The following is a 27,332-nucleotide window of genomic DNA, read 5'->3' as shown; positions in this document are numbered from 1 at the left end:
TTACAAGGAGGAAAGGTGTGTTTGGGCTCATGATTCTGAGGTTTCAGCCCATGATACTTGACAGTGAGAAGCAGGATGGAGCCAGGCTGCTAATCTTATAGTAGCCAGAAGGAGTGGTAGGGGTGGGGGGGGGAGAGAAAGAGAAAGAGAGGGAGAGGAGGGAGACAGGGAGACAGAGACCGAGGAGACCGAGACAGAAGCAGAAAGAAAGGAAAAATTAAGGGGACTGAATCTTGAGGTCCCTTTGAAGGACATGCCCCGGAGACCTAACTTCCTCCCATTAGGCTCCACCTCCTGCCTATATACAATCAATTATATAGAAATGAATGGTAAGTAGAACAATCCAATGAAAACAAGCAAAGACCCATACACTACAAAAGGTATGCCAAGGGCCAATAAGCACATTCAGAAATGATCAGCATTGTTAGTCACCATTCAAGCTAAAATGTCCATGTGCAGGCACTGGCTAGCCATATAATGACTAACATTAAAGACTGAGAACATTGAATGTTCATTCGAAGGAGAGTGTAAAGTTATATGATCGTGTTGGAGAATTCTCACATAATTCTTAGAATTTATCTTTAACTCGTTGTACAAAGGGATTTCAATTCAGCCTGTCAATTTTTGAGTATAATGCATCTTGACCAATGTCGTTCCTCGCATTGTTCTCCCTCATCTCTTCCAAAACACCCAAATCCTCAAGCCTTCTAGCTCCAGGTACATTAAGTATTATGATAGTATTACTCTTTCTTTCTCCATTCTTCTTTTCCCCCTTGATTGCCCCACTACTGATATGCTTCCTGATATTCATTTTGCTAAAGTATGAGTTAGTTGTTCATAGGAGCAAAATCATTCCAATAGAGACAAAACCCTATTTGATTTCTCAGAGATATACTCCAAGATTGTAGTCTAGGGTATTTACCTAAAAGAAATGTACATATATTTACAGTAAATTTATTCAAGAATGTATACAAAACTCACAGTTACTATGGTGAAGATAATACATCCTACAAAATGGGAGAAAACGGTTGACAGCTGTTTTTCCAACAAGACATGAACTTTACAATTTATAAAGAACTCAATGTTAAACAATGAAAGAAAAATAACCCAAATAATAGTCTTAAAAGAATAAGCAATTCTTTAAAAACTAAGCCCAAATTGCCATTGATATATAAAAATATGTTGCATTTTTACCCATCAGGGATGAGCACATTGAAACGGCCCTGGGATTCCATCTCATTCTAGTCAGAATGACAAGCAGCAAGAAAACAAAACTGGCAAATGCTGGCCAGGGTACAAGAAAAAGAGAACATTTTTCATGCAACATTGATGCAAATGTAAATTAGTGTAGTCTCTATGGAATTTGTATAAAGATTCTTTAAAATACTCAAAATAGCATCATATGATCTTGCTATACTACTCCCGGGTACATACCCAAAGGAATCAAAATCATATTACAATAGAAATACCTGAACACTCAAGTTTCTTGTGGAACTGTTCATAATAACCAAGCTATCGAATCAGAATGTGTCTATCAGTGGATAACTAGATAAAAATGTGGTATATGAATAAATGAATATATGTATATAAACACATATCCACACATATATGTATGTATGTTTATATAAGTATGTGTGCTTATGTGTTCATACATATGCACATATACATATATGTAATACGCATATATAATGAGGATCATATCATGTTAACTGGAATAAGCCAGGCATGTATCACCTTTTCTTTCATATGTATAATATAAATTAAGGGAAAAACATGAATGTAGAAAGGAGGCTGTTTAGAACGAGGAAAGGAGATGTCAGGGAGGGGTGTGGAAGAAATAGTGGGTAGTAGGGTAAGAGAGGAGAATATGCACATGAGCAAGAAATCTGAAAAATCCTAATGCTTATCAATAAGAGACCAGAGAAGAAAACTGTGGTGTTTTTATGCAATGGAATACTACTCATAAATTCCAAAGGGGAGTTATATTAAGATGTACAATGTCCATGAATCTAGAAAATGCTATGTTGAAGATGAAAGACCCATTGCTTACCTGTCCCAGTATGGTCACACATCCATACACATCGTGCTGCAATGAACATTAATACCTAAGTGTGCGTTTCAGTCACTCTTTGTTTTCAATTCTTTTGGACTGGAATTTTAGAGCTGTAATTGTTAAGTAATATGGTAACTCCATATTTAACTTTTGAAGAACTGCCAAAATGTGTTTCATAGCAGCTGCACCAATTTACATTTCTATTTCTCACATCCAAATTCCTTTTCAGCTTCAATGGAGGCTTTGTTGTGGGGAGCAGCTCATGGCGCTTCCTCATCCGCCATGTTGGTTGATATCACTTGTACGAATCTATTTTAAAATGCATGCAGATCTTATCTATCTATCCATCTATCTAAAACTTTGTTTCTTCAACCACTATATTTGTTTACATTGTGGGAAAAGACACATCATATGAAATTATCATTGTAACTATTTCTAATGCTGTTTGGTGACATTCAATACATTTATACTACTGTGATACCTCCTTTCATGCAAACTTGAAACTGAACAAGATGGTAACTCCTGGTTTCCATGCTCCTTCAGATCCTGGAAATAATTATTTTACTTTCTGTTTCTATGAGTTTAACTACTCTAGGTGCCTCATATAAGTGGAATCATTCATTAAGTTACTTTTGTAACACTGTAGTTTTGCTTAGCAGAGTATTCTCAAGAGTCTGTTATGTTTGTAGCATATGTCAGAGCTTCCTGCTTTTTTGAAGCTCAAATCTCAAATAACATTCCATTGTGTGTATTATATTTTTATCTTTCCACTTATGCATCAGTGAACACCAGAATTGTTTCTGCTATGAAACAATGCTGCTATGAAAATGTGGATGCAAATATATCTTCAGGTCTCTGCTTTCAGTTTTGTTGGGCATTCACCCTGAAATGAAATTGTTGGATTAATGGTAATTCATTTTTTAATGTTTTTGAGGAATTTCCATATTATTTTCCGTTATAGTTACGTCATTTCACACTCCTACCAAGGGCATACAGGATTCCAATCTCTCCACAGCCTCACTGATGCTTGCTATTTTCAAGTAATTTTTTTGGAGTAGCCATAATGTATTTCAGTACAACTCATGTTTCTTTCAATTATCATTTATACTCCACTAATGTACAGTCACATCCTTTAACCCATGCTTTTGCATACAGTGGATAGGTTTTATCCAAAAACCTGCTGTCATAAAGGAAGTTAAGCAAGACACTGGTTGTTCATGCTTCTAATCCTAGCTAACCCAGTGGTCTAAGACCTGAGGATTGTGGTTCAAAGCCAGCCAGGACAGACAAATTCAGGACTCCAATTAGCTAGTAAAACAACTGAAAGCAGAGGTGTAACTCAGGGGTAGAGTATTGGCCTTCAGTAAGAAAGCTAGGGCAGAGTGAAAGGTCTTGAGTTCAAGCCCCAGAACCAGCACAAATAGGAAGTAGGGAAGGAAGGAAGGAAGGAAGAAAGGAAGGAAGGAAGAAAGGAAGGAAGGAAGGAAGGAAGGAAGGAAGGAAGGAAGGAAGGAAGGAAAAATTGGCTAAGAAGGAATTGGAAATTAAAGGATGGGAAGGAAGGAAGGAGGAAGAAAAAGAGAGAAAGAAAGCAAGGAAGGAAGGAAAGAAGGAAGGAAGGAAGGAAGCAAGCAAGCAAGCAAGCAGACTGTAGCTACATCTTTGGTCATATCAAATGACAATTTGATATGGTCCCAACTAAGAGGATATTTAATACTGATATAGCTAAGTCCCTCGTTTCTCTCTCTTTGATGTATTTTTAGATTGATCTGTCATTTGATACACATTTATTCTGCTATATGAATTTTAGATTAGGTTTAACAAATTTCTTTGTAAAAATCCAACTCCAAGAAAATCCAACTCCAGTTTTATTGGGCTTCATTGAATTTTGGATCAATACAGAAAGCATAGTCACTTTTTATAATATTAAAACAGCTTACCTAGGAACCTGAATATCTTCATTTATTCAAATAGTTTTTATGTTCTTTATTAAAGTTTTTCTTCACAGAAACATGTATGTTTTTTATTCATACAGCTAATGCCTAAATTATTTTTAATAGTTGTTATTTTATATAATGCCATTTAATTTTTTTGTTTTGGGTCAGCCACTAGTGGAAAGGAAAAAAATTCTATTGATTTTTCTAGATTGATTTATCTAGATAGCTTGCTAAACTTTCTTATTACTTCAAATAATTTCGACTGCAAGTTTGTTGATTCTATTGCTTTTTCTAGATAGATGATAGCATTATCTATAAGTAATGACAGTTTTATCGTTTTCTTTCCAACATTTAGAATGATAGTCTTTTCTCCTATGCATTAACCAGTACTATATTGAGACACCACTGTTCTTAGTCTCATAGGGAAACTTTAGTTTCTCTAAGCTTACAACTTTAGGGTACACAATTTCTTTTGCATGTCTTACTGCCTTCTGATGGCCTCAGAATATTCAACTATCTGCCTGGCCTGGTTTCTTTGTCTTCAAACACTAAAAACTCACTAACTTAACTGGGAAGAGAAATTGTTATTGGGTGTTTTGTGTTCCTGCACCGTAAGCTACTCAAAACTGTACCCTCCTTTCCCCTCCCCTCCATTCCCACTCCTCTCTCTCTCTTTCTAACCTTTCTTTCTCTCTCTTCATGTGGGGCTATACAAGAGACAACTTAAAAGATGGTTTTGCTCTACCTGCAAATTATCTAAAAGCTAAATACTCCTCCACTTTGCATCTATGCCTTTTGAAATATCCTCTGCTGCAACCACTTTATAATCACCTTCAGGAAGGAAAGGATTTGTCAACAAGCATCTTGTGACAAAAGGCAAATGGCCTCAGACAAGCAGTGCCTTCTTCTCATCATCTTGAGGCAAAAGACAAAAGTGTTCCCAAAGGAAAAAAGCAACAGCTATCTTGGACTCTAGGGAGGCTTGGGCCATCTGCTATCCAAGACGCTTAGTGTAACCACGCTCCAGCTGGGTAACCCTAAAGCATGGAGCTACCTGTGGCCTCTGTCTGCCACTGATGAGGAGGAGGGTGTAGGTGGGGGTGGGAGGAGAACAGGCTTATGGCTTATGAGTGTTGTAACTATGTATATCTTCTCACCCCCTGCCCCTAACACTTCCCCTATTTACAGTTAAGTTGCTGTTGTTGTTGTTGTTGTTGTTGTTGTTAACCAATACTCAGAAGGCAATTTCAGGTGTTACTGAATTTTTATCTTCTTGAGTGAGCCACATTCAATGAATTTTTCTGCCTCTATTCATATCTCTATTTGGTGTATACAGTGGCTGGGCCTAGTGCAATAGGGATTCCAGGAGCCTGGGTTTCTAACAAGGTAAGAAAAAAGTCCTATCTTCAAGCTTTGTCAACCCAGGGAAACCAAGAAAATTATGGCTCTTGTGAAGGGCTCTCATGTATATATATATATATATATATATGTATATATATATATGTATATATGCTTGAAATCAGGTTTTGGGCACTGTCCTTAGACACATTTTGCTCAAGGCTAGCACTCTGCCAATGTCACTTCTGGCTTTTTCTGTATATGTGATACCTACCACTAGGTTGTACTTTTTTATATTAAAAAAGTATTATTTTCTTTTTGCCAGTGCTGGGACTTGAGGGCTTGGGTACAGACCTTGAGCTTTCTTAAAGCTATCACTCTACCGCTTGATCCACAGTACCACTTCCAGCCTTTTCTGCATATGTGGTACCGAGGAATCTAACCCAGGGCTCTGGGTGCTAGGCAAGCTACCACTAGGCCACACTCCTAGCCCTTTCTTTATTTTCTATGACAGTAAACTCCTTGTTCCTTTCTAATCAGTGAAGGGAGTTGTCTTGTATTTCTTAGAGATTACGCCTCCAGCTCTACAGAAATCTCTAATATATCCTGCACCCACAATAATGTCTAATATACTTACAATGCTTATGAGATAATTAGTGACCTCCCCAGCTCTTTGCCATGGCAACCTCAACACCTACCCTTTCAGGAAACCATCCTATTACGGATGATAGTATTACCATTTACTGTTTCTTGCTCTGTTAAATGATGTTTTAAATGTTTCTAGACAAAAAAGAGAGCTCCTTTCCAAAGCAGTTTGACTAAATGTGTCTTTTTATTCACTATGAGCCAAAGTAAAATATGAATTTCAATCAGTATGTATGTATTTCAATCAGTCACTAATGTACAATTAGGGTTTTCCCCCCTCACCCTTTTGGGGAAAACAACAACAAAAATGATATTCTTTATCTAAAGAACTGTTATCTTTAAATGTCAAGGCTTGAAAATTGACTTTGGTTTCAAGGCTTTGCTATTTTTATTTGTTTTGTCTGTTGTAAAACTGCAAGACCTTGTAGATGTTACTCAACACAAATCTAACATGGACAACAAATTAGTATCTGTTTCGTTAAGTAAAACATACTGATCATTATTGAATTTATTTAAGTCAATGGGGAATATTGAAATCAGGTTTTAGACCATAGGCACAAAACTCAGAAGTCCCAAATTAGACCTGGTCACTCCCCTCCATATGCCAAATAAAGAGCAAGGGTGAAGGGCAGAGAAAGGAGAATGGCAGTGATGGGAAAATCACACTTGAGTCCATCAGTGATCTTTTGGGCTACACACATTTGGCCTTGGGTTAAATAGAGACAGTTTGGGGAGGATGAGAACAAGTATGCATAGTTAAAATGGGTCCAGGTCATTGCTTAGTTGATCGTGGCTTAGTCTTTGTCTTTAGAAGCTTTCCCAGAGGAGTTATCATTTTATCATTGCCATCAAGCAGGGACAAGTTGCTGGACAAGGTGATATGAGGTTTTGGTTGATTTCTTTAAGAGGATAAGAAAAAAGCACTGCTTGTTTGAGGGACAGTATGGTTTCCATTCCAGCTAATTATTAGGAACATTTGTAAGAGCCCAAGATGCAAAATGACTGCAGTAGAGGATAGCTTCGATCAAAGGGCCCAGATACAAAGTTAAGGAGCTTTTAATTCATTCCCATGCACCAGCAAAGGTGCACTTTAAGTTATCTATTATAGTACTCAGGACCAGAAAAAAGGCCAACTGATATCCACTCATATTTTACTTGGATAGTCTTTCTTCTCTTCTCCTCCCCCCCTCCTTTCTTTGGTGCTCGTGCTTTTTGTACTGTGGCTTGAACTCGGGGCATCCGAGTTCAAGAGACTCTATTGACTTGCTTGCTCATGGCTGGAATTCTGAAGCTTGAGCCACCTCAGGGTAGCTTTTGTGCTACTTACTTGAGGATAGAGTTGCAAAGCCTTTCTTGCCTAGACTGGCCTCAAACTGTTATCCTTCAGTTCTTAACTTTCTGATAGCTAGAATTACAGGCATGATCTATCAGGGCCTGGCTACATTAGGATAATTTTATGAGATGACTATTCCATTTTCTAGAATGTAGACTGAGTTCCCAGTAGAAGAGCCAGGTTTGGAACACAAGCTTTCTCAGTCCTACAGCACTTTCATTTTTCCCTTAAGCATATTTCTATACTGAAATTAGCATTGCTGCTGTCTTATAGAAAGCTACTTTTCTGCTGCATTAATAGATCATAAAGGCTGGACCTAGAGGTGGAAAATGAGATATTGCTAATTCCCAATGTGAGGGATGAGAAAACTCTGTTAGTTGAACACACAAAAACAACAACAGCAATGATAGTTATTTCCTCACTTACAGTGGGAATCCAGGCTACTTAAAATGGTGAATCTAAGGGCAATGCTACTCACTCATGCCTGTAATCCTGGCTACTCAGAAGACTGAGATCTGGAGGATTGTGGTTTGAGCCAGTGAGTGCAAAAAGAAAAAATCTACTAGATGCCATCACCAAAATATTTAGCAAAAAGCTGGTTTGGAAACATAGCTCCAGTGGTAGAGTACCAGCTGAGCAACCATGAGAAACTTGTGAGATGAGAGGTGGAATATATAGGAATTTTGTGCACCATCTTTGTGATCTTTCTATAAATCTAATACTGTTCCAAAATGAAAATCGTATTGGAAGCCATCCCTCCTGAGGCTTCTCAGAGCCTATGATGGAAGTGGAGGTGGAGATAATGAAGGTAGAGGTGGTATTGGTAGTGCTGGTAATTGTGGTGGAGGGAATGAGGGTGTAAGCTCCACCACTGAATTTCTAGGTTTTAATGGCTGTGAGTAAAAGGCACTGACCATGAATATTACTCAAAATGTCTTCCTGGAGAAAGAGCTAGATATCTTTTCCTGTATATGCACAGGTACTCTTGACTCTGTCCACTCTTATAAGAAAACAAATAGTTTGAAGCTTACCAGATGACTTAATGGAGAATCTGTGTTTTACAAGTGTGTAGCATGCATGTAAGCACACAATTAGAAATGACTTAGGAATAGTGCCATCACACAGAATGCCTCATCCAAAAAGGCAAATTTGTAAATAGGATTCTAGAACTCCTGGAAGGAGGCATACCTTCCTGTCGACATATCCATGAGGCCCTAGCACTTTTAAAGTCTGCCATCACCACATGACAAGCCATGGCACCAAGCTTTCTGCTTTCATTCCATGCATATATAAAGCTACTTCTCCCCAATGCCCAACCAGGGTTAGCTCTGTCTCAGACTCAGCATTGTTCTTATTTTCAAGGCATTCTGCCATTACTCAGAATAAACTAAAATCTCTTCAAATTGGATCCTTGAATAATTCCAGAGGGGAGAGTTTCCTTGTAAATTCTGTTTGCTTATGGATTCTGTACAGTGTTTGCAAATTTTACAGGGCTGGAAAGTCTCCAGTCCAATTTAAATCCCTTTTCCAATTACCCAGAACCATCAAATATGTCACTGACTTGAAACAGAAATCCTGAAGGATTGGCTTTCTGCAGTGTGTGTGTGTGTGTGTGTGTGTGTGTGTGTGTGTGTGTGTGTGTGTGTGTGTGTGTGCGTGTGTGTGTAACTTCTAGAATTTCTAATAAAGCATGTTGCTTACAGAAAGATCCCTTGGATACCAGGACGTGTAATTTCTGGCAGCAAATCTTGTCCTGTTGGCTCATGAAAATTAGAGCTAGAGAGAACAGGCCTTGCCACTGGCAAGTGGTCAGGTTTCCCAGCATGCAAAAGATTTGGAACAAATTGGAAAAGAACATTTTAGAGTCCTGCCTCCCACATTCAGCTTGGGAGCTCCCAAGAGCCACAGCTGAGCTGTAGATGCAAAGAAGTTCTAATAATTGTCTTTCCCATCTTCTAAAAGGCCCCTATATATGGGAAATGTACATGCCTGATTGTTCTATGACCAGTTACCCCCCATCCTCTCCCTCTCCCTCATCAACACCTCTCTCTCTTTTTCTCTCTGAGAGAACAAGCAGTAGATGGCTAAATACTAGAGCTGGGAAGCAGCTTTGTTAGCTCATTTCATAGCCTGTGGGTTTTGGAGATTCTGCATTTGGAATGAAAACCTTTGGTTGTAAATGCTCATCCTCCAGAGGGCCTTCTGTTGTCTCTTGGAGTTGTCTCACTTCAAAGATAAAGAACATTTCTCCCCAGGAAATTCCTCTCTCCCCACTTACGAAATGATGATCCTGTGCCCTGAAATGAAGTCTTATGAAGGAAGAAATTCAGCCACAGAGCATACAGAATGTGTGCACTCAGGACCCTGCCTCATCTCACCCTGGAGGCCTTTCGGATCTGAAACAGGTGGCATTGTTAGCCTACCAGGAGCTCTGGGGTGTTGGTAGCCAGAATGGATCACTTGTGCTGGATTTTGAGAAGTCAGATTAGGGGGAATCTGTCCACTCTTTCTGTTACCTTTTCATCTATTTCCTCATTTGGGATTGTGTGTAGAAACTCTTCCATGGGCATGAACCCATGCTACAGAATTCTTCTCAGCTAGCTGGGGGAGGGAGCAGATTGGGAAAAGAAATAAATTTACAATTCAAGTGTCTCTCCTCCCTCTTCTCCTGATCCTGCCACTGGGTAATGGTCCTATTTATCTATGGGGAATACATTCCAACATTCCCAGTGGATGCTTGTAACCATGGAAATGACCAGACCCTACACAGAAGCACTGTGGTAGGACAGTCAGACTGATAACCAAGATGGCTTGGATAGCCAAGCACAATGGGTGGGTAATGTATACAATGTGGCAAAAGGAGGATGTCCCTCTGCAGGAGGATGGGGTGAGATAGTGTGACTACTTAACCACCTGAATTGTTTATGTCCTAATTAAGGTAACAGGTAACTGAAGCTATTGAAAGTGAAACCATGGATAAAGGAGGATTAATGTCCTGTTATCTAGTGGCCTCTCTATGCCTCCTGTCCAGGAACTATGGTTAGTCCTCATTCCTAGGGGCATGTATTGTACCCTGTGTTCTGCAGTTACGAGAAAGGACAAATGCAATCTGATTAAGGCTTCCTAAGTTTGCAAACTGAAAATCTTCATCCCAGGAGCCATTAGTCCTGAGCTCACTAGACAGCTGGTCAATCTTTCTAGGGCTTATTGCTCTGCACTCACATTAGGGCCCTGGCCTTGGCAGCTGGCTCATTTTCTTAAATGAGATCTGCCTAGTTTGGAGTAATATTCTCTTTCCAGGACTTCCAAATCACATAACTCCTGCATGTTTTATGTAATGCGTTATGGATGAATCTCTTTTGGTTGTGAGCAGAGGAAGACAAATTTACTAGGACTAAATGATATACAAGTATAACTTCAAGCTTCTTGGATTAAAAAAAATCATTGTAAGATTGGTTTTCCTGAATGTTTCTACAAGTGGTGACCAATGGACTGTATTCAGTTCTACTGGATGAAAGGCTCTGAGAGGCCAGTTCATGGTGCCTGGTTTAGCTCCCTGATTGATGGAACTATGGGATATCCACAGCTCAGAACTCTGCCTATGTGGCCTTGTCCACCAGTCTCTGGAGAAGAGGATCACCAACACCACATACTCCATGGATAGACACCAACTCTCCTTATCACACCAAGCACAGGGTTAGTTGAAGGAACACTAGAATTTCTGAGAGTGATCTCTTCAGGTCTGAGACATAGAAAGGCTCCTAGACAGCCAGAAACTGAGCTGTGCTGTGGAGACTGGTGTTCTAAGATGAGTGGAAAGGGATGTCTGGAGCGTGCTCATGTGTGGAACTCCCCTGTGAGTCCATGAGTGCACATTTTCTCACAAACTGAGCTTCCTTTCTCTCCTACCATTCTCTGTATATCTACAAATGGTAGACCACCACAAACTATATTGACCTCAAGTCTTTCCCTAATGATTAAACATGTCCCTACACCACTCAGGTAATTAGTTGGCTGTGCTAATTAAGCCCACAAAGACAGGTAACACTAGAAGTGACCTTAGCAAGCCCTTTTCATGATTGAATATTTTCCAATCAGTGCGGTGGTCTTTTTTCCTTCCTGATTTTCATTGCATCATTACTGGGTTTTGCTTCATTGCTATTATCATAATTTCTGTTTTGGTTTTATTAAATTACAGGAATAATCATGTAGGAAATATATTTTTCTTTAAGTATCTGAATTGTATCCTGGGAGTAAGAAGGTGTGTGTGTGTGTGTGTGTGTGTGTGTGTGTGTGTGTGTGTGTAGAAAAGAGTAAGCATTAGTGGGAGTGAAGCATCACCATGGTGTAGCAGTTAAGGATAAGGAGTGAAAGATTAGGAGCCTGACCACACTGTTCTGCTACTTGATCATCACCTAGGCTCAATCTTTAGTTCTGCTAGCTTTTGGTGTCATTTCCTTTTTTTGCCCTTCTAGACTCAGATTACCATATTTTCCTGCCTTCCTTCCATATTTTCAATGCTAAAAATGTAAGTTATAAAGGCAGCTCAAACAAGACCATTTGTAAGCTAGTTTTGGGCACATACCTATAATCCTAACTACTCAAGAGGCTTAGACCTAAGAAATTCATTTTAAAGCCAGATTTGGGGGGGGGGGAATTCAAGAATTCTATCTCCATTTAACCATCAAAAAACCAGGAAATGGAGGCATAGCTCAAGTGGATAGAACATCTGCTATGTACCCTGAGTTTAACCCCTAGTACACACACACACACAAACACACACACACACACACCCAAAAGAGCACTGTAAGGTTCTCTTTCAGCTGAACTAGATTATACACAGACAAGCATGGTAGCTGTAAATGTGGAGTAGTCGTTGGATGGGAAATGATATTTAGTCTGACACTATTTGAGAATCCTCCAGAATACCAACTATGGCACACTGACTCTGCCTAGCACTTGAGCCAACTTTTAATGAGTGGAATTTAATGAAAGGTAGATTCCAAGGTGACAGTTTATACATGAATATAATTACTCAGTACATGAGGAAACTGTCATTCCCACATGGGAAAATACTGCCTCTCCTTTCTTCTGTTTGCTTCTTCACTATAGATCTTTCAAATTCAGAATCTCATTCTAAAGATTATTCCGATCTGGACTCAGTCAACAGATTATCTCTGCTAATCAGTCAATCTGTTAATACACCCTGAGGGTCTATATATGAAAAATAGAATAGCTCTTATTTTATAAGTACAGTGTGAATGTAGATAACCTATGAAACACTGCTTTGTAACTATGAAAACACTGAGCAAAATATAAGAAACTATCACTCATCTGTTGGGAGAGTAACAAGAACTCAATTCCAAATGAGAGGAAGACATGGAGTTCTCTTTGGAATAAGCTTAAGGAGAGGCCTTGATCCACAACTACTGTATTGTTCACTGCGGGGGACATATGTTTAGTTGTGTAGGTAATTTTTTTAATTTATTGTAATTAATAAAAGGGTTACATGATATTTGCCAGATAGAAGGTGCATTAATTCACATACATTGATACCCTTTCACATGTCTTGGTACCCATTACCTTCCCCCCCACCCCCTCCCACCCATCTGTGTAGGTAATTTTTATGTGGAGGTGAGGCTGAAATTGGTTCCCATTCTCATCTTGCAAATGTGTCATCTATTTAGACATCCATTCAGCATGTATTTATTATAGCTGGGGGTAGGGGGAAGGAGCTTATTGACTATTGAGTATCTTATATTAAAGTTTGTTTTGAGGAGCAAAACAGGAAGATGTATGTGGTCACAATATAATTAGGTCATAGTCAGCTCCAGAAGTGACTCAGGTATGACTCCAGAAATGACTTTGAGAGGTAGTTTCTGCCTTTTAAGGACTATGGAGTCTGATTGCTCAAGAAAACCTCTGCAGGACACTTGGAAGGGTTAATGGTTCTTGGAGTTCCTGTCTATGCCAGTGGTTATGGGACACTGCGTAGAAGATGTCTGCATAATGAGCTTTGGGATCACTCACAGGCATTCATTTTTATAACCTAGCTAAGGGAATTGAGGTCCCTTATTAAAACAAAATGCAGACTCTCCAAAGTTTTAATCTTCATAGGAGACTGCCCAGGTAAGGCAAGGCATTTAGGCCAAGTTCATCTGCCTCAATTCCTCCTAAATGTTATTTACACCAAGGCTAGATTTCCTCTTTAATTATTGAGCAACCATTGCATTGGCTTCCTTTCCAAAATTCTGTGAAACAGTGGACATGAATTTTCTAGAATCTTTTATTTGCCATGGAATTCCGGGTTTAAATTGTGAGGACTCAAATTATTTTTTAAATAAATGATATAAACTAGAGTGTGAATTTCTGATGGTCACACGCTGCTGTAAGCATTTATTCTTCTCCTTCTATATGAACCAAGAGGTGATATTTTTAACCCCAAATGTGAACATTTTGTCAGAGCTTTAACTTTCTGACCTGTCACATTCCGTGTAGTTTCCTGTTCCTGTTGAGCATTTCTTAGAACTTCTTAATTTTCAAGACAAATCAAAACCAGTCTATGACAGTCTTGGAAGACCTACAGCCTAGCTGTTACTTCAGATTGAGCTTCTTCCCAGGTGACTGGCAGGTCTATGATACTATGAATGGTCTCATAGTTCTATATACAACATATTGTCACCATATCTTCATATCTTCTGCACATTAAAAAAGAACCTTAAAAAATGGTTCACCATCTATTCCACCATTTCTGTGCTCTCCCAAACAAAAGACAAAACAAAACAACAACAACAAAACAAAAAGCAAAAACCAGATGGGCGCCAGCGCCTCACATCTGGAATCCTAGCTACTAAGGAGGCTGAGATCTGAGGACTGTAGTTCAAAAGCAGCCTGGGTAGGAAAATCCGTGAGACTCTTCAATTAATAACAGAAAAAGCTGGAAGTGGTACTGTGGCTCAAGTGGTAGAGTGTTAGCTTTGAGCAAAAGGAGCTTAGGGATAGCATCCAGGTCCTGAGGTCAAGTCCCAAGAGCAGCAAACAACACGAAGCAAAAAACAAACCCCCAACAACCAGCTAATCCAGTGACAGCAGCACTAGTTCATGGTGGCCATGGAGTGGGGCCTGTCAGATCTACCACAGGAACATTAACCTGGGTGGAGTGTTGGATGCCCTGTCGTGCTCCTGCGTGCTGCTGTCAGCCAGACTGAATGTGGCAGTGGCCCTCAAGCAAGTCTATTCTGGTGAGGTCAGGTCTCCTCTTGGTAACTTTGACCAAAGGACTCACCCATAGTCTGGCCAAACCTTACCTGGAACCAAGTTCCAAAGGTCATCTTGTCTCAGTCTCTGTTCCCTGTCTTACTTTATAGTTGGCAGACTTCTCCGTGGTCTGAAGATAGTCCGTAGCTCTCTGGATGCCTTGCCCAGCGAGCCTCCTGGGCATCTAATGCCATCCTGATATTTACTTCTCAGCACACTCAGACTAACATATCCAAAAAAACCAGGAGATGTTAAGATTCCAATGAAGCTGTATTTAAGAAATACACTAAGGGGTAACCCATGTGTCTTTGATGATCCATTTATTTCAGTTTTGATGACATCTGTCTCTGATTGGTCCTGGTGGCTTAGAGCACTGAGTGAGCGGAGTGGGATAAGAACAGAGTGGAACCTTTCACTGGGCTTTTTCTTATTTGTTCTATGGCAGCTGTACCAACAGAAGGGATATTACACTTAGCGCTCCAGACAGGGGGCCAGTGTCTAGGAATACAGCCAAGGCAACTCATCAGAGCACATCAATACTACATTATTCATGCCATTGGCTTGCTCTTTGGCTACCTGAGTGGTCAGGAGTTTCTGACAGTAGCAAAACAAGCAACAACCCAACCAAAACAAAGCTTCCACCACACCTTGCTTGGGCGAACCTTGAAAAAGGTAGAACTAGCTCAGTCAACAGTGTATTGGTTATTTAAGAAAGCTAAATACAGTTTCACTTGTGACCACAGCTATGCAAGAGCCTGAATACACAAAATACTAGTTCAGAGAGCCATTGACACAGAGACACCCAGGTAATTACAAAGAGGTCAGTGTCCACAAAGCGATTCTGAATTTTGCAATCTAAAATGGTGACAACTTAAAATTTGGTATCCACTTTTTCTTATAATTTCACATTGACTTTTAATTTCATCATAAATGTAACTAGATACGGCCTCTGGACAGCCAGTCCAGATACAACTTGAAAACAAACAATGGGTTATGTTGGTTGATGTTTAAATACTATTCCTCTAATAAATGGACCCTGATTTGTAGTGCTTTTCTGTTTTTCATGTGACCAGTGTGATATCATTGAACAAACCATCTAAAAGAGACGTATCTCAGGCCGGGAGTTTGGCCTAGTGGTAGAGTGCTTGCCTAGCATGCATGAAGACCCGGGTTCAATTCCTCGGTACCACATACATAGAAAAAAGCCGGAAGTGGTGCTGAGGCTCAAGTGGTAGAGTACTAGCCTTGAGAAAGTCCAAGGACAGTGCTCAGGCCCTGAGCCCAAGCCCAGGACTGGCAAAAAAAAAAAAAAGAGAGAGAGACGTATCTCATTGTCTCCCAGAAAAGTGGGGGACAGGCTCCAGCACCCTTCCTGTTCTGATCACCCCCCCCCCACACACACACACACATTTCCTTCTTTCTACTCTACAGAGCAAACAAGGACATCTCTCTGGGAATGAAAAGACCAATATTGCAAATGCTATCTCATAATCCTTGTCAAACTGGTATCATTGCTTAGGCTCACTGAATACCCAGATTTTGTCAGAAGTTTTGGACTCAGTTCTCAAGGTAGCACATGTGGGAAGGGATGGAACCTCTGGTAGTGGGGAGTGATGGAAGGCAGTGAGGATGCTGGGAGCATGCTCTTAGTTGTGGGCCCTCTACTACAGCTCTCTCTCTCTCTCTCTCTTTCTCTCTCTCTCTCTTTCTCTCTCTCTCTCTATTTCTTATTCTCTTTCTCTTTCTCTCTGCTAGTTGTCACTATGAAGCAAGAATCCTCCTATATCACATGCTCCAGCCACCATGTGCCATGCTGTCACTAGCTCAAATGATCAAGTGACCGTGGAATGTTATGTCTGAAACTTGTGTACCAAAAGGATCTTTTCCTCCTTTAAATGGTTTATTTCAAATATTTTGTCAAAGCAATACTTTCAAATATTTATTTCAAATATTTTGTCAAAGCACACTTTAATTCATAGTGTAAACATCTGTGCCCGTATGCTGGTGACTCGTGCCTATTATCCTCGGTGCTCAGGAGGCTGACATCTGAGGATTGAGGTTTGAAGCTTGCCCAGGTAGAAAACTCTGTGAGATTCTTCTCCCCAATCACCCAAATAAAGGTCAGTTGTGGAGGGAGGCTCAAATGGTAGAGTGCTACCCTTGCGCAAAAAAGCTTAAGTTCAGTGCCGAGGTCCTTGGGCTTCCCAGCTTCCAGAACCACAGGACCAACAGATTTCTCTTCTTTATAATTACCTGGTGTAAATTATTCTCTTATAACCACAGAGAACTGAATATGAGAATATCTCAAAGTTTCCAATTTGAAACTAGTACAACCCAAGAGAATTTTGCATAGAAAATGCAGTAATTTCTTGTATGAAAATATTCTTCATAAGATAGATTCAGACCATACCTGTGGGAGCCTATTGGAGCATTTTTCTTCTTTTTTTCCTAAAACCCTAATAATATATTTTTCAGAGTTATTTTTGTGCATGCAGGTCTCTGACTCCCCTTAGGATGCCATAAACTGTCCGAATAATTAATATGCATCAAAGTTACAATGTTTCAGAGCTGTGGATTTCACAAGAATGAGTACTGATTAATGAGCTAACATGTATTGGTCTCTGGGCAGCCATGGGCAGGGAGAGAGCTGGGAGGGGTGTAGGGAGTTGAGGTCTTTGAGTGAGAAGGGCTATAAAGTACAGAGTAGCCTCATGAAAAATGCATGCTGTTGCTCAGGGAACCTATAAGTTGCCTCATTTTTACTCCCTCCTAAATGATTTCCTACTCCAGTGGGCCTCTGATGAGTACATTAGGTCATGTGCTTTTTCTGCTCTTTTGAATACCCCTTTCCATTTTTTTTCATTACTGTTGGAATCCTCTCCTTACTTGGATCATGTGTGGTTGTGGTGCCTGCATCATCGTTTCACAGAAACTAACTTCCCAACATGTGATTCAGGCCTCCCTCTGCAGAGAACATGGGCTGCAAAGCTGCTTCTGCAGTCCCAGTTTTCTTTGGTTCTGTATGGGTCCCATCCCATCAGGGGTCTGTGTGTATGGTTTTCAGTAGTCATTGCTGGCATTCGAGCTTACAGGATGACTTTACATTTCATTTTTTGTTTGTTCATTTGATTGAGTAGTTGGTGAGGAGAGGGAATTTAGTGGTAAAAATGGGTATGAAAGCTTCCTATAAGTCTGACGTTGAAGGAAAGAGCCAGAGGATTAGAAAAGATACCAAACCAAATAGAATCTATCTATCTATCTATCTATCTATCTATCTATCTATCTATCTATCTATCTATCTATCTAATCTATCTGTCTAATTTCACCTAACTAAATTACAGGAGGAGTACAGTGGTTATTTTTGAGGTCTAACTGGAATGGCCAAGTCTTGAAACTCTTACCTTAAGGATTTAGGGTGATCTAACTTGTTGCTTATGAACAATCTTAACCAAAGATGTATAACACATGGCTATTCTATTGTATAGGGATGACATTGTTCCATTGGTGAATGTTTGCTTTGCAGGTGTGTGAGTTGATTAAAAAGCATACCATGTGAACTTGAAATCATATATCATGATCATAAGAACTAATATGAAAACTAGAATAGTTACATCATATATAGAACATTTTCAATATATTTCAATATATTAAAACCTCTCTTAGTATTATATGTAGATAAATAGGAAAATGAAAATCACAGTAGAACTCATACTTATTAAGGAAACTGCATTGAAAAGAGTAGAAACTTCGTACGTGAAGGAATTTTTGGTGTTGCTGATGTTGTTTGTTTCGTTTTTGTCCCAGTCTTGGGGTTTGATCTCAGGGCCTGGGAGCTTTTGTGCTTATGGCTAGCACTCTCCCACTTGAGCCACAGTCCACTTCTGGCTTTTGTTTGGTGTTTAATTGGAGATAAAAAGTCTCATGGATTTTCCTGCTTGGGCTGGCTTTGAACCAAGATGATAAATCTCAGCTTCTTGAGTAGCTAGGATTACAGGTTGATCTTCCCTGAGTTTGTCAAGCCAAGGAAGCTGCGCAACTCACCCTTTGCAATTTGTGCATGCACTGAAATCAAGTGCATATACTTTGTACTGATGGAATCTGAAGGAAGTGGTGTGGTCAATCATCTGTCAAAATAAACATTTGTTTTTTAGGTAACAAGTTATATCCAGAATTTGTAGCTTATGCAGTTGTTCCCCTGGTAAGTGAGAATGGAAGCTGATTTGTGTGGGACTGGTGTTATTTCACTAAACTTGGTAATGAAATTCATGTGTATATGCCTAGTGAAGGAGCTTTATTTTATGTAAAAACAAACAAGCAAAAGACTTGCCATGAGTATTTCAAACAGTACTTCTTTTGATCTTCTCATTCTGGAACTTTCTTTGTGTGGCAGGTCCTCATCCACTTTTCTCAATTTGTATCAGCCTAACAGCCTTTGAATTCTAGTCCTATGAAAAATCTCCCAGAGTTACATCTCTTTCTTCCCTTTTCCTTCCTCTCTTCTTCTCTTCCTTTCCTCTTCCTTCTCCTCCTTTTGCTCATAACTACTTTCACATTTGTGAGTGTAAATTTACCTCTGAATTCCTATTTCTTCCCAATGAGGGAAAAATTCACATTTTCATTCTCAGCTATTTCTTTTACCCTTCTATCTTTTGTGCTAGTACTGAGGCTTAACCTTGAGGCCTTGTAATCTTGCTGGACTTGCTTGCTCACAGCTGATACTCTAACACAGGAGTCATATCTCCACTCTGGACTTTTATAGGTTATGTGGAGATGTAGTTTTGTAGACTTTTCTGCCCGGGCTGGCTTTGAAATACAATCCTCCAAGTCTCAGCCTCCTGTGTATCTAGGATGACAGGCATTTAGTCTTCCTGTTTCTTTTCTAACTATTTTTATTTTCTGCTTGAACTTTTAATTTTATCACTATCACTTTTTGTGTCTTTGCTATGCTTTTATCTTTTTTCCCGTATATTTTTATTGTAATTAATAGAAGGGTTACATTACATTCGCCAGATGGAAGGTGCATTACTTCACATACATTGATACCCTTTCTCATGTCTTGGTCCCCATTTCCCTCCCCCCCACCCCCACCCTCATCTTGTTTTCCCCCATTTCCTATCCAACTTCAAATAACCAAATATGCATATATCCAATATATCAGATAACAAAGTGAAATACTGTAACAATATGAGATAACCAAGGGACAACAAAAGAGATGAGAGATAACATAGTACATTAAGGACAACAATCACTCATTATATGGCTTTTGTTTCTATATCCTAGAGGTCCTTTCATTTAGCATCATACTGTATGGCCTTATGTATCAAGGTTTTGCTCTATTGCAAATCTCTGCTAGAAGAGTCCAAGGTTTCTACTGATTATGGCAAATGAGGGAAACCGTTGAGCCTATGTTTCTTTGAGTCTGGCTTACTTCACTTAATATGATTTTTTTCTAAGTCTTTCCATTTCCTTACAAATGGGGTGATGTCATTCTTTCCGACAGCAGCATAGAATTCCATTGTGTATAAATACCACATCTTGTTGATCCACTCATCAACTGAGGGACATTATGCTTTCATCTTTGCTGATATATTTCCCCTTTTGAGTATCCATTTTTATAAAATAGCACACAGGCTGATCTTCCCTGAGCTCGTCAAGCCAAGGGAGCAACACAACTCACCCTTTGCAACTTGTGCATGCATGTGCTTGGTTCAGATGGAATTTGAAGGAAGTGATATTATCAGTCAACTGTCAAAATAAACACTTGTAACTTAGGTAGCAAGTTATATCCTGAAGATTACACACCAGAATTTGCAGTTTACATTAACTGTTTGCCTGGTAAAGCGAGAGTAGAAGTTGGTTTGTGTGGGACTGGTGTTATTTCACTGAACTGTGGTAATGAAATTCATGTGTATTATAGATATCTTGTATTTCTGTTAGGATTGGAGAGAATCTTTTAGTTTAGAGAAAACAGAACTCTGAGGAAATGGAATCTAGGATGATGGGAAGAAGGGGCAGTTTTGGAAACTGGTAGAGAAATTCGATATTAGTAACACATGTCTATTTGTAGGAGGCAGGAGGTGTGGGAGGGAATCCAGAGTTAAACAGGTACTGGCTGAAGGAAGCACACTCTCAAAGGAAAGTGAAAGAGCAACCAAGGATAGCTATGTTGTTTTTCTTCCAAGTTATGGTCTCTGTAGCCCAGACGAGCTTCAAACTCATGATCTTTCTGCCACAACCTCCCAAGTGCTGCAAGTACATGCTCCTGTCGTCATCTAGACTAATCGTTCTCCCTTTGAGATTTTGCTAGGCTGGCTTTGGGACCTTCAATGATTACGAAAATCAGTGGTTCATCATATTTCTAACTTCTGAGCATGATGAGTGCTTTCTAGGTTTCAAAAAGGAGAAATTATAAGATTAGCATAATCAAACAGGCATAGGCGATGACGATTTACATCTAAAGGAACATTTTTAGACATTTACCCTTATATGTACTTGAAATGTTCATGTGCAACCTTCCAATGGGAATGCAAATAGCCATGCTTATAATACTACCAGGACCCTGGGATCCATTGGGAGATGGTGAACAGGCTTGGAAGATGCTAAGGAGACTTGAGAATCCATATCCAATTGTTCTTTCTACCAAGACCCTTCTCTTAACTAAGAAACATTGGTTTTCCCACTGGTCTGTTTCTCATCTGATCTGGTAGCTGAGTAAGGTTCTCTTAGCAGCTGCTTTGGTGTGCTTCTCTAACTTTTCACAACAAATGACAACCTTTGGGGGACAAAGTGCTTCAAGTGTCATGAGAAATCAGAATGGATCTGAAGCCGGCATCTTCAGTATGCTCAGGTCAGATGAAAATTAATGCTTGCATGCAGGTGAAAGATCTAGGTTTGAAACGTCTTGGAAACTGCTATTGTTTAGAAACAAAATTACTACAGTATTTTGATATGAAAAAAAATCTATAGATATCAGGTCAGCACACTTTATGGGGTAGCTGATAAATTTGAAGAAATGTCATCTCGGGTAAAACACACGATATATAATTTTTATTATTTTGGTCTTCAAAACCAGCCTAATGGTGCAGTCATCACAATAAAATTGAGATTTTTTTTTATAATTTGAAAATAAAGTGGACTCAGCTCTTATATCCTGGGCTTGGTGACTAAACTGAATCTACTTCAGAATTTCAGAGTAGAATTTCTTCTCATGAACTCATAAACCTCTGAATAGTGCACAATGTTTAATCAAGGGTATTGTTGGTCCTTTGGGGTCTTAGAGTCTTACTTTAATTATTAAGAAAAGCAAAATTAAATCCTCATGTTTGACTACCCTCTTTAATAAAAGGAAAAATTCACCCTGCAATGTGGGGGATATATATTTTAGCTTACCAGTTATAAATTCTTTCTACTCTGTTTCTGTGTTTTTTGGCCACAAGATTGAGTGTTTTGTTTGTTTGTTTAAGCCACTATTTGAGACAAAAATAATGTTAGGATATTCTTTATGATTCTCATTAAAGACTTTGTGACTTCCGTTTTCAGTTTAGTATCTGTTCCCGAAAGCCAACTTAAATGTCACTGTCATGAAATAAATAGGAATAATGTGTCTTTGACAGAAAAATATGTACTGCAATCTTTATTTCCTCTTATATTCATGAGAATGTCGGAATTATTATCATTATTATTATTTTACTGAGGAGCTAGAATTTGAGAAGATGTGGTGTGTGTGTGTGTGTGTGTGTGTGTGTGTGTGTGTGTGTTTATCATCTACATTAGGCAATACTGAACAGAACAACTTGAACAAACTCTCTAGTTGAGAACAAGTGAAAAATCTAGATGAGCTAGGGAAAAAAATCTTTCCGGTGGTAAAGACATGCTTTTAGTCCAGAGTAAACAGCTAAAAAACTGAACTGTTTCAGCAGAATTCCAGGGCACATGAGGTAAAAGTCAAAGCACCCAATACAAGAGGTTGACATATGCCACTCAGATTTAGGGTAGGACCCCAAAGACCTTCAGCCTCTGTGAGTGAACACAAGCAAGCCAGCATTTGTGTTGACTTTCAGCCCAGTCCTCTTCCCTGCTTGACCTTGGAGGACCTTGAGACTGCCCTGGGATCAAGATGGATTTATCAGTGGTCAACCTCTTGACTGGTAGAAGCAAATACACATTCCCTGTGCAGGAACTTACCGCTATCCTAGAGCTCAGGATACATATACAAGTTTTGTTGTTGTTCAACAACAATATGTTGGGATGTTTACAAAGAAACAAGATACCATGATCAATCATCAGCAGAAAGGCAGAAAAGAAAAAGAACCTACAAGAATTTAAGGTACCAGTATAGTGAGGTATAGATCATTAAAAACAACAATACCTGATACATTTTTCTCTTCAATTTTCAGATTATGCCTGCTAGTGTTTTGTTTATGCTCTCGTGAATTTATGTTTATAGATAAAATTAGGATGTGATATTGTTCTTTTAAGTATTTTCCTTGTTGAATTATGGTATCAGGATTTTCTACATCCATGCGCTGATGGCTTAATCTATAGTCCTAGCTGCTCAGGAGGTTGAGATCTGAGGTTTGAGGTTTGAAATCAGCTTACAAAGAAAAGTTCATGAGATTCTTACCTCCAATCAATGACCAAAAATCTATTAGTGGAGCTATGATTCAAGTAGTAGAGCGCTAGCCTGAAGCAACTCCCAGTCCCTGAGTCTAAGCTCAAGGACCGCCTACCTCCCAAAAAAACCCCAAAAACTTTGCTAAAATGCTGGAATGTGTAAATGCACAAGTATATCCACCCGTCTCATCTAAAGATTTTGAAATTTTAAAAGGAACTTTTAATAAGGAAGCATAAAAGAAGCTTAATGGACTTATTCTAATCTGTGGAAGAATACAGATAAAGCTTTCAAGCTCAGTGGCTATAGCACTCTTTACATCTTTTATTTCCTCTTGAATCAGTCATAAAAGTATATATTTCTAATAATTTTTTTAGTTCCTCCCATTTGCTAGGCAAGCACTTTCTGCCCTGCCATATATTTCCCTGAACCATTTCTTTGAAAATAGTATTATTTTCACATGCATTGTCAAAGTTATTGATTGTTCTTTGGAGAAAACCTGTTGGTGCTTATTTATTTCTCCATTGATTGATATCTCAGCCTTTACAGATAGATCAGCAAGGTCGATACTGTGATTATCTATATTGTATAGATAAGGGAACTGAGGTATGGAAAGAGATACCTGCTTACTAGGGCATGGAACACAGATTTGAATCCATGCAGCTAGGCCACACTTCCTGGACACTTTGTTGTTGTTTGTTTTTGTTAGTATTGGGTTTTTGAGCTCAAAGCCTTACATTTGCTGAGCTTGCTTAATCAGCTGGTGCCTTACCACTTGAGCCACTCCTTTAGCCCAGCTTTTTGCTGGAATCTCATACTTTTCATTCTGGGCTTGTTTCACATTGCAATCCCTCTGAATCTGATTCTTCTCAGCAGCCAGAATTTTAGGAGTGGGTCACCAAATGATTCTTAATTAACTATTATATTCAACTCTTATCATGATAATGATGATGACAATCATACTTGAAAGACTTGAGACACTACAGTTTGGGTAACAGGCTTTATATCATTTTTTATATGTTCTGTAAACTGTTAGTTTGGCTAGCTGGAAAATAGTTCTAAGAACATTAACATTCCAAAATCCATTATTATAGATTTATTCTAAACAGTTCCTTTAGTCCAAGACTTCAGTTCTCAGGCCCCTTTGCTAGAATAAAACTTCAGGTTCCCATTTGCAAGAGAACTGCAGAGAACTCAGATTTTCTACGTAATGAGAGAAATATCCCCACTGCTAAAACTCTAGGCCACATCACCATCATTGCTTGTCTGAGCAATTCAATAACTTTTTTTTAAAGAAAAAGTCCCCTTTGATCAATTTACCATGAAGAGAAACCACAATTCAGCTTTAAAAACATAAATTATATCATATCATATTGTTTCCTTAATTATAAACCTTCTTTGGAAGATAATATATTTAAAATGTATTTTAATGTTTTCCTTTTTTCTTCTTTTATTACCAGGGAAATGACTCTTGTCTGCTCAAGATATCAGATCCTTGAAGAGATGGTAGGGCTTAATTGCAGAAAGGGCAATGGAGGGGGAGTGGGGCTGGGAGTGTGGTCTAGTGGTAGAGTGCTTGCCTAGTATGCATGAAGCCCTGAGTACGATTCCTCAGTACCATAAAAACAGAAAAAGCTGGAAGTGGTGCCATGGCTCAAGTGGTAGAGTGCTAGCAGTGAGAAAGCCCAAGGGCAGTGCCCAGGCCCTGAGTTCAAGCCCCAGGTCTGGCAAAGGGGGGCGGGCAGTGGGGTGGAGGAAGGGAGAGAAGAAAGGGATGGCAGCCAATATGGACTTTATTCCTGATCAGTCACTGTGAGATGGGCTGTGGCTCTGTTTCTCTGCAGGGCTTCTGGGACACTTTCATTGGAATTGTTCTATCTAAGAATGATGACATGGATCAGTTATTGATTTGAGAATGCCTCAGGACGAGGGTTAGGTACTGCCAAGAACCTGCATGAGCCATCAACACATGCACTGCTGTGATAAATTTCTCCCCCTTCATTCTTCCTGGCAAATTGATTCTTCAAGGGGACTAACCAGTCATCATAAAAATGAACTTCAATAGGAGTTACTCCTTTGCTCTTCAATGCATCTGCTAGCTTACATTGTTTGTGCAAGGAAATCCAGATATTTTCCCTTAAACAGGGTGAGACACTAACTACTGTGTCTTCGCCGTGCCACAGTTCCACCAGTTGTCCATGCATGGTTACCTACCACTAGACTCAGCCGCACAAGATCCTCACGAGTTCCTGACATTCTCCTCCCTGCTGCCTTTGCCTTGATGATCCTAATGATTGTCAGGGATGGCTATGCCCACTGAGATGACACATCTTTTGTTCTGTCTTCTTGCATCATTAGCATGAGAAGCTCAAAAAAAAAAAACCACGGGTGGCAACCACAGATTGGGATTAAAGGAGTTTTATGAATTTCTCATTATGAACTCTTGGTCTCCTGCGCCAGGAATTAGAACTTGTAATCATGACAAATCTAAAATTACAGGGTGAGACTTCTCTACCCTCAGAGGATTTTAGTGTATTCAGAGTTTTATAACCCTCCCTGCAGCCAACCTTAGAAGATTTCAAAAGAAATCCTGTAGCTTTTAGCAATCACTCCCCATTTCTCAACTTCCTGTCATTAGGCAATCAGAAATCTGTCTTCTGTCTTTGCAGCTTTGCCTATTAGGTATCTTTCATATAAACAGAATCATCCAAAAATAAAATTGCAAGGGTAGGAAACACAAACTTCTACACATGCATACAATTACTCCACTAGTTCCTGGTCTCACACATCCTGGCTCTCATAAAAAGTACATCACGGACACCACACATTGGCTCACAGTTTTGACTGCAATGAGAATGCTTTATTCTAACCCCAGGGCGTGTCTCATGCTGCTTCTGTGAAATATGAGACAACCTAATATTTGTCAAGCCTGTTAGTTCTGACTGATTTGGGGCAGGACACAGCTGACGATCTTATAGCTTTGTGCCCCTTGTCACTAGATTCTGAGTTACTGAATGGTTGAGCTATTGGTGTCACCTCAAACGTTATATTCATTCTCATTCTCAGAGATCCTGCCAATATCTTTCTCCCCAAACTTCATTGTCTTCCCATTCTTACATGTTCAGTATTGGGGTTTGAACTCATGGCTTGCACTCACTCAGTTTGCTTGTTTGATGCCCTACCACTTGAGCCATACTTCCAGTCTTACTTTATCTTGGAGATGGAGACTTGGTAACTTTTCTAGCTGGGGTTGTCTTAGAACATGATTGCCTGGATCTCAGTTTCCTGAGTAGCTAAGATAGGCATGAGTTAACAGAGCCCTGCTTGTCCTTCGTCTTTTAATCTTGTCAAGCCCTTTATCAGTGCTGGGAGACATTACCTTGGACAAGTTCTTTTCAGAGAACTGTGATAGCCAGACTGTTTCTGTCCAAGGCGATGATTTATCCTCTCTACTGTTCATTAGGAAAAGTCCCCAGTGAGGCTGTGGCTTGCAGGAAACCCACTTGTGAAGTTCACACATCTGCAAGCAGCTAGCACAATGGAGACCATATGGCAGTGTTTTCTAGTCCACCTGCTTGTGGATTGCCCCTGCGTTTTACGGATTGGCTTGGGCTCAATGGCAAACATAAAGCTCTTCTGGAATGAGGAATGGCTGTTGACCTTGCAACCTCTATCATCTGTCAGCCTAGGATGATACCTCATTCACGAGCGGCAGCTTCTGGCACATGACTTCTTGGAGTTTCACAGCACATACTCAACCTCTGTTAGGAACCAGAGGCAGGTCAGGGGCAAGTAGTTGTATGAACATACTGCTTTGCTCCCAAACTCTCATTTTTCTGCCCTGTACTCTGCCACTGCGATGTGCCTGAAATTCTACTGTCCATTTCCAACAGCACTACAGGATCTGCGAAGGTCCGGTTATTGGAGAAGCTTGTACTGAAGAGCTCTTCTTTTCTCTGGGGCCATTCAAACTTACGGCCATCTGAATAATGCAATACATGGATTCAAGCAGGATTGCCAAGTGCGATGTTTAACCTCTCCATTCCCTGGATCTCTACTTATATCTTTAAGTCTTAGTATTTGTGATGCTTCCTGCCACCCAGAAATGAACTTGCTGTCAACTGATTGGGAAGCAAGCCAACTCAAGAGTCTCATCCT

The sequence above is a fragment of the Megascapheus bottae genome, chromosome 22 (assembly GCF_031878675.1).
Source record: "Megascapheus bottae isolate mThoBot1 chromosome 22, mThoBot2.hap1, whole genome shotgun sequence".
Classification (NCBI taxonomy): domain Eukaryota; kingdom Metazoa; phylum Chordata; class Mammalia; order Rodentia; family Geomyidae; genus Megascapheus; species Megascapheus bottae.
Note: the sequence above shows the minus strand (reverse complement) of the source record.